Source organism: Bidens hawaiensis, unplaced genomic scaffold (genome assembly GCF_021521415.1).
Source record: "Bidens hawaiensis isolate Kalapana, Puna unplaced genomic scaffold, B.hawaiensis_p1.1 tig00010383_1, whole genome shotgun sequence".
NCBI classification, from domain to species: domain Eukaryota; kingdom Viridiplantae; phylum Streptophyta; class Magnoliopsida; order Asterales; family Asteraceae; genus Bidens; species Bidens hawaiensis.
Window position 1 is genome coordinate 731071 of NW_027491788.1, and position 12964 is coordinate 744034.

General features: G+C 33.8%; 1 pseudogene across 1 annotated transcript; it reads right to left on the reverse strand.

Annotated features, from left to right (window-relative positions):
• Positions 1–1992: 1992 nt before the first annotated feature.
• LOC143534975 (pyrophosphate-energized vacuolar membrane proton pump-like) lies at positions 1993–11665 on the reverse strand (annotated as a pseudogene). The gene is made up of 8 exons (XR_013135638.1): positions 11438–11665; positions 9509–10083; positions 7776–8143; positions 6793–6879; positions 5672–5994; positions 3214–3624; positions 3095–3154; positions 1993–2280 (listed from the first exon to the last, which is right to left on the reverse strand). The product of XR_013135638.1 is annotated as a pyrophosphate-energized vacuolar membrane proton pump-like (transcript).
• Between the last annotated feature and the right edge of the window lie 1299 nt (positions 11666–12964).

A 12964-nucleotide genomic window follows, 5' to 3' on the forward strand; every position in this document is an offset into this window, starting at 1 on the left:
GACAAGGAAGTTCTTTGAACGATCCAACCCTAAAATGTATGATATATTTCTAAATATTTTTTTTCCTTCATCAAGCTGTAAATTTATAAGTGATATATTGATAACCACTTAATCATTATTCTTAATCACAGCCGATCACAGTTGCAGAAACGATATGGTGCTTCTAATAAAAAAAATATAAAAAGTGGGTCATGTTTGTACACTTCTAGGCATTTATTATTATATGAGAATGTAAAGTAGGTATGCAAAATTTGATTATTATCGTGATTTTCTCATATCTTACTTTTGTTTTAAATTGTGCTAAAGAAAATAAAAGGCACAATACAATTTACAAAAGGCTCATAGATGACCGGGAAGTGTGTTGATGGGAACAAGTGTCCGAAAATTGCAGCTTTGAAAGAAATAAGAAACCTGGTGAGGAAAATCATGAAATCAGCCTCACCTTTGATAGCCTAGATTTTGCACCATGATCTGTTGGGTGAAATAAAAGTTTTATGATAATCATCTTCTTTGTTGTTTCCTTCATCTTTTAGTACAACAATTCCATTTTGTTTAGATAGCCTGGATTCTGCACCATGATCTGTTGGGTGAAATAAAAGTTTTATGATAATCAGTTTCTTTGTTGCTTCCTTCATGTTTGAGTACGATAATTTTAACTATTTGACTTTTATTAAGAAAAAACAGCGAAAAGCTAGATGTAATTACAAGCCAATATGAACTACTTGATTAGGTATTACAATGTCTATCATGTTTGTAATTGTTGTCAATCCCTACACAACTATAATATCTTCCTACATTTTTTCTAAGTTTTCCATACATATTCAAAGTTTTCCTATACATCTAATTTTCTCATGCACATCTTGATTTTTGAAACACCATGAACCTAAGGAGTCTCGAAAGTTGGGTTTAAACAAGCATTACGAAAGTTGGGTTTAAACAAGCATTACAGTTTTTAAACTTCGAATTATACTTAAAGCAGTGGAATATTACATAACTTTCTCAAACTTGTTTGAAATTTAACATAACATAATAACTATTGGATGCCGGTCTTCAAGCTTGGATAACCTGTTCGTGCACCAGTCATTCCTTATTCAATCTTTTCTCGTACCTTTGCTTACAAAAGATAGCCTTACCTTGAGTGAGGTCTAGCTTTATAATACATAACACTCATTATAAAGATATAATAATAATAATAATAATAATAATAATAATAATAATAATAATAATAATAATAATAATAATAATAATAATAATGTACATACCGAAGCATAGCATAACCTTCCTTTACCATGTCTAAATCAAATCAATATCTAATTGTCAATCATACACGCCTTCTTGACTGTGATATGACCGAGGTCACTCACATATGAAATTTCAATTACCGACACTCGCCACAAAGGCGTTGCTATGCTCATACAAGAGCCTGAACTGTGCCCATACAAGGGGCCTAGACTAACTCATAGACTGATTGCTTTTACACAAAACATTTCCTTTATGATTACACATGACACGCATACGTATGCAAACCAGCCCCAAAACATTCAAGGAGAAGGGGTCTAGAACTCACATGACATGTCCTTGACTGGTTAAACTTTTCACGTCTTGAACAACTAAACTACTATACAATATTCACATGACAAAACTATCAATACCACGAACTAAAGAAAACACTTAAGCATGACTAGTTCACACTCACATACATAGCTGGTTCGCACTCGCAAAAATGACGGGTTCTCACTCACATACATGACTGGTTCACACTCGCACACCTAGGTATGCGAGCCTTACTATATGCGAACCACTATACTTTGCGAGACGAGCTTACTGTTTTAGGCGAACAAGACCCTAAGTCTGATTTTTATCAAGATTGTTGCCTACAATTAGCCACTCTGCATTAGATTTGACTATCTATCATCATCATTATATCATTAGTCACTCATCAACCCATGCCAGGAAAATTTTCTAATTTCTCATAAACCTTTAACCTTTTAGAAGCATAAAGCACAAACATGTATTCAAAGATCTAGAAAATCAGTAAAGTTTTCATTCACATTTTCCTTATGTTCATAAAGTCTAGAAAGTCTTAAAGAGAAGGCCTCCATGGGTGGCAAAAAACGGAGCAAACACAAGCGATTCAACAGCCATGAGCTTGATGAGTATGTTCAAAGACGGGCCAGATGTGTCCTTTAGTGGGTCCCCAACGGTGTCACCAATCACGGCTGCCTTGTGTGGGTCGGATCCTTTTGGACCAAGTGTCCTTGCATGCTCAGAAGCACCAGCCTGAAGGTGTAAAGATTTGAACCATAATGGTTAGATTAATAAATAACACATGTCCAAAGTAAGGCTGCTTAACAAGTCAAGGCCACTTCAGCTCGAGCTTGGGCTTGGGCTTGGGCTTTGGCTCAAGTTAAACAAGCCAGCTCGGTTCGAAAACTCTTAACGAGCTGAAATTTTAGCTCGAGCCAGCTCATTTAATTTTGAAAATACTGTATTTCTTGCACATATAATATATTTAACAACAAAAAAGGCTCATGGATTTTTGCCTATAAAACTTGGCTTTTGAGCGAGCCAAACGAGTGAGTCAACAAACCGATATAACCAAACTGTAACCGGAATAATCAACGTAACTGAACTGAAATAACTGAAACCAATACAAAACCGATGGTTTGGTTTTAAGTTTCAGTTTTGCTAGCAACTAAAAACCGAAAAAATATATAAATAAATAAATAAACCTGTTTTAAGTAATTAATAAGAAATTAATAGATAGTGTGGCACATAAATATTAGGTTTAAATGTATAATAATCAATTCATTAATTAAAAAAACTTTCACTCCCAATTTCACTATTTTGGGCCATTTATCTGGCATGAAAATTTAAGCCCAAATGGTAAAATCGAGAAAACCGAACAGAACTCATTGTGTAAATCAAACACAGAAACCAAACATTTCAAAAACACAAAAACCGAATTTTTAGTTTTGTTCGCTTTGAGCCAAAAACCCACCCATGCATATATACCCCTAACCCCTGCTCGTTTATTTACAAGCTGCGATCGGACTCAAAGTTAAACGAGCCAGCTTGGCTCAGATAATTATACCTCGATATATTTCTTCGCGTTGTCCCACGCACCACCAGTGTTCGAAGCAGAAATAGCAATCTGCATTATACAAAGCTCAATCATTTAACACAAAAAAGATTTAAACATTTTAAAACCACCTGTACACCCGACACCAGAGACCCCGCAAGAACACCCGAAAGCGTCTCGACGCCAAAGAAAATCCCAACAATAAGTGGAGTGAGCATAACAAGCGCGCCAGGCGGGATCATCTCTTTAATGGATGCATCTGTTGAGATCTTGACACATGTCGCATAATCAGGCTTTGCGGTCCCCTCCATGAGGCCCGGGATGCTGTTGAATTGTCTTCTAACTTCTTCAACCATTTTAAGAGCGGCTTTCCCGACACTCTTCATTGTCATGGCTGAGAACCAGTACGGAAGCATGGCCCCCACGATTAGCCCGATGAAGACTTTTGGGGTTAGTACGTCTACGGTTGTGATTTCGGCCCGGCTCACGAATGCACCGAATAGAGCGAGGGAGACCAAGGCTGCGGACCCGATAGCAAAACCCTGAAAATAGGAGCGGAAAAGACTCGGTTTAGAGATGGGAATTTTGACCCATTTGGTTATGAACGGGTTGATTTATGTCGTTTTTGTTTCTAACAGGTCAAATTGTCTGAAAACTGTCTACACATAAATCCTCATACATCAGGTAAAATAAACAAAAAATTAACTTGAAAGGAAACGAGTCAAATAAGTCAACCAGCCCGAAAACCTCCCAAGCATAAATCATTTCAATATTAAAGATCTTATAGATTAATTACTGAAATAATATAATTTGTAATCATATTTGAGAAACTAATTATATATTTAAAAAGAGTTAATGTTCATTTTCGTCCCTGTGGTTTGCTGCTTTCGCCACTTCAGTCCAAAGTTTGAAATTTTGTCAATTTAGTCCTTATGGTTTTAAACATTTGCCAATTATGTCCTCTTGTCTAACGGCATCCAACTATGCCGTTAGTTTAAGGGGTATTTTTGTCTTTCTCCTGTTTATGTTTAGTTAATGGCCAGTTTCGTCCCTGTGGTTTGATACTTTTGCTACTTCAGTCCAAAGTTTGAAAATTTTTCAATTTTATTTTTAATTTATTCAGTTTTTTTTTTCTTTTTTTTGTCTATAGCCCTTAAGAGCATAATCCAAGCCCAAAACCATCGAGCATCGACCAAACAGGTTTACGTTTACTCTGTCGATAACAATAATCATACCCTCCTCGTATTTAGTTTCTAGACATTTTCTAAACTCTCCCCCATGGTGGAATTCATTGGTAAAGTGGTCAAGGTAATTCCCTAAAACCGTACTATACCGATAAAACTAAAATCGTTTATTTAGTTAATGCATAATAGTTACGGTTTAGAGATTAACATATTGTAGCAAACATCTTGGTCGAAATCACATCAGGAGGTGGAATATCCAGCATTTCCATGTTTGCTCTAGAAATCGATACACTAGATCGCATGTGTGTTCTTTAAATTGTGGTGTTGTTCTTGAATTCTTTACATCGACTACAATTCTAGGGTTGAATTCGACGAATTCAAGAACAATACCAAGATTTGAAGAACACACAATGCGATTTAGTGCATCGATTTCTTGAGTAAACATGGAAATGCGGGATATTCGACTTCTTGATGTTGATTTCGACCCTGATGTTTGCTACGATATGTTAATCTCTAAACCCTAACTATTATGCATTAATCAGAGAAACGATTTTAGTTTTTTCGTGTAGTTCGGTTTTAGGAAATTACCCTGACCACTTTGCCAATGAACTCCATTATGGACTGATGTAGCAAAAAAAAATACTGAATAAATTAAACATAAAATTGAAAATTTTTCAAACTTTGGACTGAAGTAGCAAAAGTATCAAACCACAGGGATGAAACTGGCCATTAACTAAACATAAACAGGAGAAAGACAAAAATACCCCTAAAACTAACGGCATAGTTGGATGTCGTTAGACGGGGGGACGTAATTGGCTAATGTTTAAAACTATAAGGACTAAATTGACAAAATTTCAAACTTTGGACTGAAGTGGCGAAAGTAGCTAACCACAAGGACGAAAATGGCTATCAACTCATTTAAAAAACAAAAACTTTGGACAAAAAGTGTTTCTGGAGTTGGAAATTTTAAATTCTGTATTTGGAACAGTTTGATTCTACTTCTAAGGGGTCACGAGGAAACTTCAAAATTTCAGCTTAAAAAGAACGAGTCAAATGAGTCAAAATCAAAAGTCAACCAATAATATTTTTTTTCTGCATAAAACCTCCTAACTAAAGCTTATTCAATAAGTTAGGCTATAACTAAAATAATATTAGCATTGTGGTCTTAATAAACACACTAACATTAGCCAACCAGACCCACCCATTTGACCAATGTTATGTTCTACTTCGAACAGGTAACTAGAAAAATCCAAATTCAGCTTAAAAAGAAATAAGTCAAACTGGTAAAATCAAAAGTCAACCAAAGTTAACTTTTAATGCATAAAACCTCTTAAATCATATTATTCAACAACCTAAACTACTGTTAGAATATTACTAACATTATGATCGTATTTGGCGAATGTACCTTTCCGATAGCAGCAGTCGTGTTTCCAGCAGCATCAAGAGCATCGGTTCTCTCACGAATCCGGTGGCTCATCTCCGCCATCTCAGCAATGCCGCCAGCATTGTCACTAATGGGCCCGTATGGCCAGCCCAGTAGCAATGGTGCTCAGCATCCCGAGGGCGGCTACAGCAATGCCATACATTGCAGCAAAGCTAAAACTCACAAAAATACTTATTGCTATTGGAAATATAGGAATAATAACTGATTTATATCCCAATGCAAGACCGAAAATGACATTTGTAGCAGCTCCGGTTCGGCATGAATCAGCAACATCTTGAACAGGGCTAAAAGATATAACAAAAAATTTTAAAAAGTTACAAAATAAATTAAAAAGAATATTAAAGTTAAAAAAGAGTATAAATAAAGTTAATTAAGCACATGGTCCCTGTGGTTTGGGAAAAGTAACAGGTTTGGTCTTTCGGATACCAACTTTGAAAAGTTGCACATTTGGGATCCGTGGTTTTAATTTTGTAACAAGTTTAGGCATTAACACTAACATTTGTTAACTTTTCTGTTAAGTCTAGAAGACATGACCAAAATACCCTTTAACATTAATACACAAGAAAACAAATTTTTAAATTCACATAAATTTCGTGTGTTGAATATTTTTTTTTGTTTATTTTATTTATTCTTTTTGTTTTTTTAACATTCTAGACTTTTTTTGTTAAGTTTAGATAAAATGACCAAAATACCTATGAACATTAATACACAAAAGAAAAACAAAAAAAAACACGTAAATTTCTTTTGGTGAAAGATACTGTGTTTTTAGTTCTTTTGTTTTCTAATGTTCCAAGACATTTTCTTTAAGTCTAGAAAAAATGACCAAAATACCCTTGAACATTAATAAACCAAAAAAAAATGAAAAAACACATAAATTTTGGTGGAAAAGAAAATAATGTGCTTTTTCTAATTTTTTTTGTGTTTGATGTTCAACGGTATTTTAGCCATTTTATCCAATACTGAAAATTTAGTGTTAATACTGAAACTTGGTACAAAAATTAAAACTACTACCCTAAACATGCAACTTAAAGTTAGTACCCAAACCACACGGACCATTTGTGTAGTTAACTCGTATATCATACCTGTAAGCGTTGCTAGTGTAGTACTCGGTTACAAATCCTATTATAAGGCCAGACCATAAACCAACAGCAACACATAAGAACAACTGCCTGCAAAGTCAACTCAGTGAGTTTACAACTGTGGATAAAAGTCAACCGTGCCAGTTGGCGGGTTGAATTGTGGAACCCGAACACGAACAATATTTTATTCGTATAAAAAAATCGAAACGTATCCATAGCCGGAAAAACCGAACCAAGTTGTGAACTCGGTTTTTTATTCGACTTGGTTTTACAAATTTTGCATATTTGGGTAACCGAACCAAATTCAATCGAATAAATCAAATAAGAACCGGATCGGTTCGGTTTTCGATTAGGGCCAAACAAAATTTAAAACCGAATAAACGATATCCGAAGCGATGAACATGCCTACTAACCCGAACATAAATATAAATTCGGGTCAATCAACCCGAACACCACTAGTTTAACCCGAATCTGAACATTTCAACCAAACCCAAGGTAAATTACTCCAAAATTTTTCATATTAATAAATGATAATTTCATTTATATCAAAGATATTATCAAATGAATTGATTTATTACCAAAGTTTTTATTTTTATTTAACCCAAAAATGTTTGCAAAGACTTTGAAGAGTCCAGAAATAATATAAAAAAATAAATAAAATATTTCGGTAATAAATTAATTCTTTTATATGATAAACCAAAATATTATTGAAATCATTTATAAATATACAAAGTTTCAAAAATCAAATTTCAAACCTAAACAGGTTAACAATCAACCCGAACTCAACCCGTTTTTAAAAAGTCAACCCAAACATAACAGTCAAACACAACCCTTTTGTTAAACAGGTCAACCCAAACACAGCCCTTTTACTGAACAAGCCAACCCGAACACAACTAGCTTTTTATAACAAGCCAACCTAAACATGACCCGTTTATTAAATAGGTCAACCCAAACACACCTCGTTTTTAGAGAGATTACAAGCTTACCAGTTCTTAACTTCTTTCTGAACTCCAAAATTGAAGATAGTGAAAGAATAAGGAACCGCAATCCAACTAACGAGTGCGATACCAATCGTCATCAAAGCAGTCGAAATGATAAGTTGGTTTTTCAACGCTGGCTCGATTTCCTTAACGGTTTTGACTTCAGAAATATCAGTGGCATACAATGTAGTTAACAAACAAACAAGTATGCCAACTGAACTTATCAGCAGAGGATACATCATTGAAGTGAAGTCATGGTTGTTTCCAAATGAAGAAATGGAAGCCACAACGAGTGCTGCGCATGATGACTCAGCATATGATCCGAAGAGATCGGATCCCATGCCCGCAATGTCCCCAACATTGTCAGCAATAACCTGCAGTACATCAGATATCACTAGGGGTGGCAAATGTGACTTATGGGTTGAATGGGTTGTAATAAAATGTATATAATGGGTCTGAATGGATCGAACTAAAAAAAGAAAAGGATTGAAATGGGTCAAAACGGGTTGACATTTCTTGAGTTTTTTTTTTAATTATTATGGAACGAGAAAAACGGAGGAAACATTTTAGTTATTTTACTTTTTTAGTTTTTGATTTATATTTCGAGTTATGATTTTTTAATTATTTTTTTTGAATATTTTAGTGAGGGGTTTTTGAAATCTCAACCCATTTTGACCCATTCAAAAACCTCTCATTAAAAAATTTAAAAAAATAATTAAAAAATAATAACTCGAAATATAATTAAAAACTAAAGAAGTAAAAAAAACTAAAAAAGTAAAAAAACTAAAAAGTTTCCTCCATTTTTTTCGTTCCATAAAAAAAAATCTCAAGAAATGTCAACCCGTTTTAATCATTTTTTTTTAGCTTGACCCATGCTGACCTATTATATACATTTTATTACAACCTATTCAACCCATGGGTCACATTTGCCACCCCTAGATATCACCTATGTAAAAACTTTTGGCTCGTTTGCTTTGAACAGGTTGATTTGGGTTGTTTTTTCTATCTCTAATGGGTCGATGGAAAATGACGAAAAAGGATACGGGTCAAATGGGTCAAACAACTCATAAGTCGCCCAAATTGTATTCTTAATGTATAAAACATCTCGTTAAAACAAAGTATTATTCAAATAATAATAACTTCTCTAATTAAATCGTTAAACATAGGGGTGTAAACGAGCCGATCCTAGCCAAGCTAGAGCTCGACTAGGCTCGAGCCCAGGTTGTTTAACTTACTAGACCTCGAGCTCAGCTCATTTCAAGCTCTATTTCTAAAGCTTGGCTCGTTTAACTTACCAATGCTCATTGCTCAAGCCCGAGATCGCCTCGTTTCAAGCTCTATTTCTAAAGCCCAAGCTTGGTTCATCGGTAGTTTCTCAAGATTGAGCTCGGCTTGTTAGCTTTATGGCTCGTTTATTAGTTATAAATTTATATATATTTACAGTTACTTTTGGTATGTATTTTGATTATAACTTTTATACATAACATAATATATATTATTTATCATAATTTTATACATAACAGTTAGTATATAAAATTATATTTAAAACATTAAATATTAAATAAGAACTATAAATAATAGCTTTGCTTAGGCTCGCAAGCCAGCTCAAGCTCGATAACTGAAGCTCAGCCTTGTTAATTTAAAAAAGCTTATTTTTATGCTCGAGCTCGTTTAAGCACGACCCGATTCAAGTTCTTAATGCGCCAATCTCAAATATATGTGAAAAATGAAAAATTTACCGCAGGATTTCGAGGATCATCTTCCGGGATGTTCCTTTCAACCTTCCCTACAAGATCAGCACCAACATCAGCAGCTTTAGTATAAATCCCACCACCAACTCTCCCGAACAAAGCCATCGAAGAACCACCGAGCCCATAACCAGTAATAGCTTCAAACAGTCCTTCCCAATCATCCCCATAATAAACCTTAAAAACATTAACAGTCACAAACAACACCAGCAGCCCATTTGCAGCCAACAAGAAGCCCATAACTGCACCAGACCGAAATGCAACAATAAACGCCTTTCCAACCCCTTTTCGTGCCTCGAGTGTGGTTCTGGCATTTGCATATGTGGCAATCTTCATTCCAAGGAAGCCAGAACCTACGGACGTTATGGCACCGAGGATGAATGAAACAGTGCTGAATATGGCTGTGAAAAGAGCCGGCTTGCATTGTTTGGTCGGGTCGTATGTGCATTGTTGGTAACTCGTGCTGAATCCGTTAACGGATCCCAAAAACACGAAGATTAGGACCGCGAATGCGATCATGAAAATGCCAACATATTGGTATTCTGTAAATAAGAAAGATGTTGCTCCTGCAATATGAAGAATATATAAAATTAGAAAATAAAAAAAAATCAGTTCCTGTCAATTTATTCAAGAATATGTTCTACTATTGCAGAGTTCCCATTAACATCAAACTTTATGATAAAAACTTCATAAAATAATTGTTCTGGCATTGAAAACATAAACTTCATGTCGAAAATATAATATCATTAATTATTACGGTGACAAGAAAATTATTTTAGCAGCAGATGAAAGAGCAAATAAAAAAAATAAAAAAAAAGATAGCAGTAACCCTCTTTAGACCCTACCAGTATAATTCCTCTTATTACAATCAAACTTAATGATTAAAAAATAAATAAAAATTATATGTTGAAATTTTGCAAATTCAAGTATACAAATTCAATCTAAATTAATAACCACCACAATATTAATAATAATAATAATAATAATAATAATAATAATTACAGAATTAAGGAAGAAAACAAAAACTTATGTCAAACAAACTTGATTAATATGCAAATTAATTAATAATCATCGAACTTATTAAGAAAAATAAAAAATTATATGTTCAAATATTACAAAATTCAAGTATACAAATAAAATCTAAATTAATAAGCGCCACTAATACTAACAAAAAAAATGATAATAATTACAGAATTAAGGAAGAAAACATAAACTTCATGTCAAACCAACTTGATAAATATACACATTAATAGGGTGCAAAGCTTGGGCTACTCGAGATAGAATTCATAAAATTCTCGAAACGAGCCGAGCTAGTTTGTGCTCGAGCCAAGCCCGATTCTCATTTCTATGTATCTTCCACAATCGAGCTCAAATCGAGCTTTGGCTCGTTTAAGATACTGCACGAGCCTGAGCCAAGCTTAGTCTCGTTTAAGTTTTTTCTCAAAATACATAAAAATAAATAAATAGTTATATAAATTAATTAGTAAATAATAAATGAACCAAGCCCAAACTCACAAGTTGAGCTCAAGTTTTAGAAAAATAGCTAGAAACAAGCAGGGCTCAAGCCGAGCTTTGGCTCGTTTAAGGTACTACACGAACTTGAGCCAAGCTTAGAATCGTTCAGTCTTTTTTTTCTCAAAATACATAAAAATAATTAAAATCGTATATAAATTAATTAGTAAATAGTAAATAATAAATGAACTCACTCCTACAAATTAATGTCATAAAAAGTATAATATCATTAACTAATTATTAATTTCAACAGCAATCCACATCATTCAATTCATGGATACAGTTCTAGATTTCTCTAGTAATAAACTAACAAAATTACACAAAAACAAAATAATACTCTTTTAACACTTATCAAATCAATTTTCATAAATTTAATTATAGAAGCACCGAAATAATCTTCCAAACTACCTTCCGAAATGGCGTTATGAATCTCAGCGCATTTCTGAACGACGTTTTGATCATTAACACCTTATTCCTCTTCGATCAACGGTTCTTTGAAGCGTCCGGTTTATCAACGGAGAGGTTAACTTTGGAGACGAGAAGCCATTGGATGAGAGAGAAGAATATTCCAACCAGTGCGCATGCCGGGATGACGATCTCGGTGGCGAGATCAGGGAGGATTGTAGACGTCCCCATGCGGACGTAAAAGGTGATGAAGAGTGAGTGAGAGAGGGGTTTTGAATTGGTATGGGTGGAGGTGGAAAGGTTTTTTCAGGTGGTGTGAGATATATAGAGACAAGTGTGTGTGTTGTGTGGAGAGGTAGAGAGAGAAAGAGGGTAGTTTGGTAATGATGAGAGAGAGGGTTTTCATGGTTTTTATTATATTTATTTATTTAAGGATGCGGAACACCGTCGCGGGGCGTTGTTGGTGGGCGCGCGAAGGGTAGAGGGCCGCATAGAAGAGGTGGGGTGGGCCCTCCCTTTTTCCATCTCTCTCTCTCTCTCTCACACATACACATATATATATATGTGTGTAGGGGATGGATTATGCGAGAAGTCAAGTTACAGCAAGAAGTGCAAGAAATCAATCTGGACTGTTGATTATGTGTAATCAATGGATTAGAAAAGTTATGACAAACTTGTAATTATTAAAATATTAATCTACCAATATTTTAATTAAAAAGTGTAGTTTAGTATTTGCTTTCTAGACTTTTCAAAGTGAAACTTAAGTAATTAATAGCATTTATTTGTTATCATTACTAACTAATAGAAAGTTACCTATGAATTTTTTAATTGTTATTTTCTAATTGATTTTATTAATCAAACTAATGCTAAACAAATCTAATTTTAATCAAATACTATAATATCTTCAATCATATTTCTTCAAATGCGTTAACCATTATATAATGCCTACACAAATTTAATTATGTATTGCATACACATGCATATTCATGTATAATGTAGGTGGAATCACGAATGTGTATGTGAAAATCTTAAAATTGTAAGCTGTTAACATGTTATTTATTATATTTAGTTTAATGTGAAAAATAAAAAAAAAAATTATTTTGTCCCGTGTAAGGTTTATATATGTACTATTTAGGTGGTATCACGAATGTGTATGTGAAAATTTTACAAGTACATGTTATTATCATTATACATTATTTATTATATATAGTTTAATGCAATAAAAAAGAAGTTTATTTTGTATTGTGTAGGTTCGTATATGTACGGTGTATATGGTATTTCAAATTGTGTATGTGTATTTTTTATTGTGTGTAGGTTCATACATGTACTATGTATCTAGTATATTTCGAATTATGTATGTGTAATTTTTATCGTACGTATGTTCATTTATGTACTATGTAGGTTCATCTATTATTATGTATGCTCATATATTAGTAGGTGGTATTTTGAATTGTATATGTGTAATTTTTATCGTGTGTAGGTTCATTTATGTACCGTGTAGGTTCATATATGTACTATATAGGTGGTATT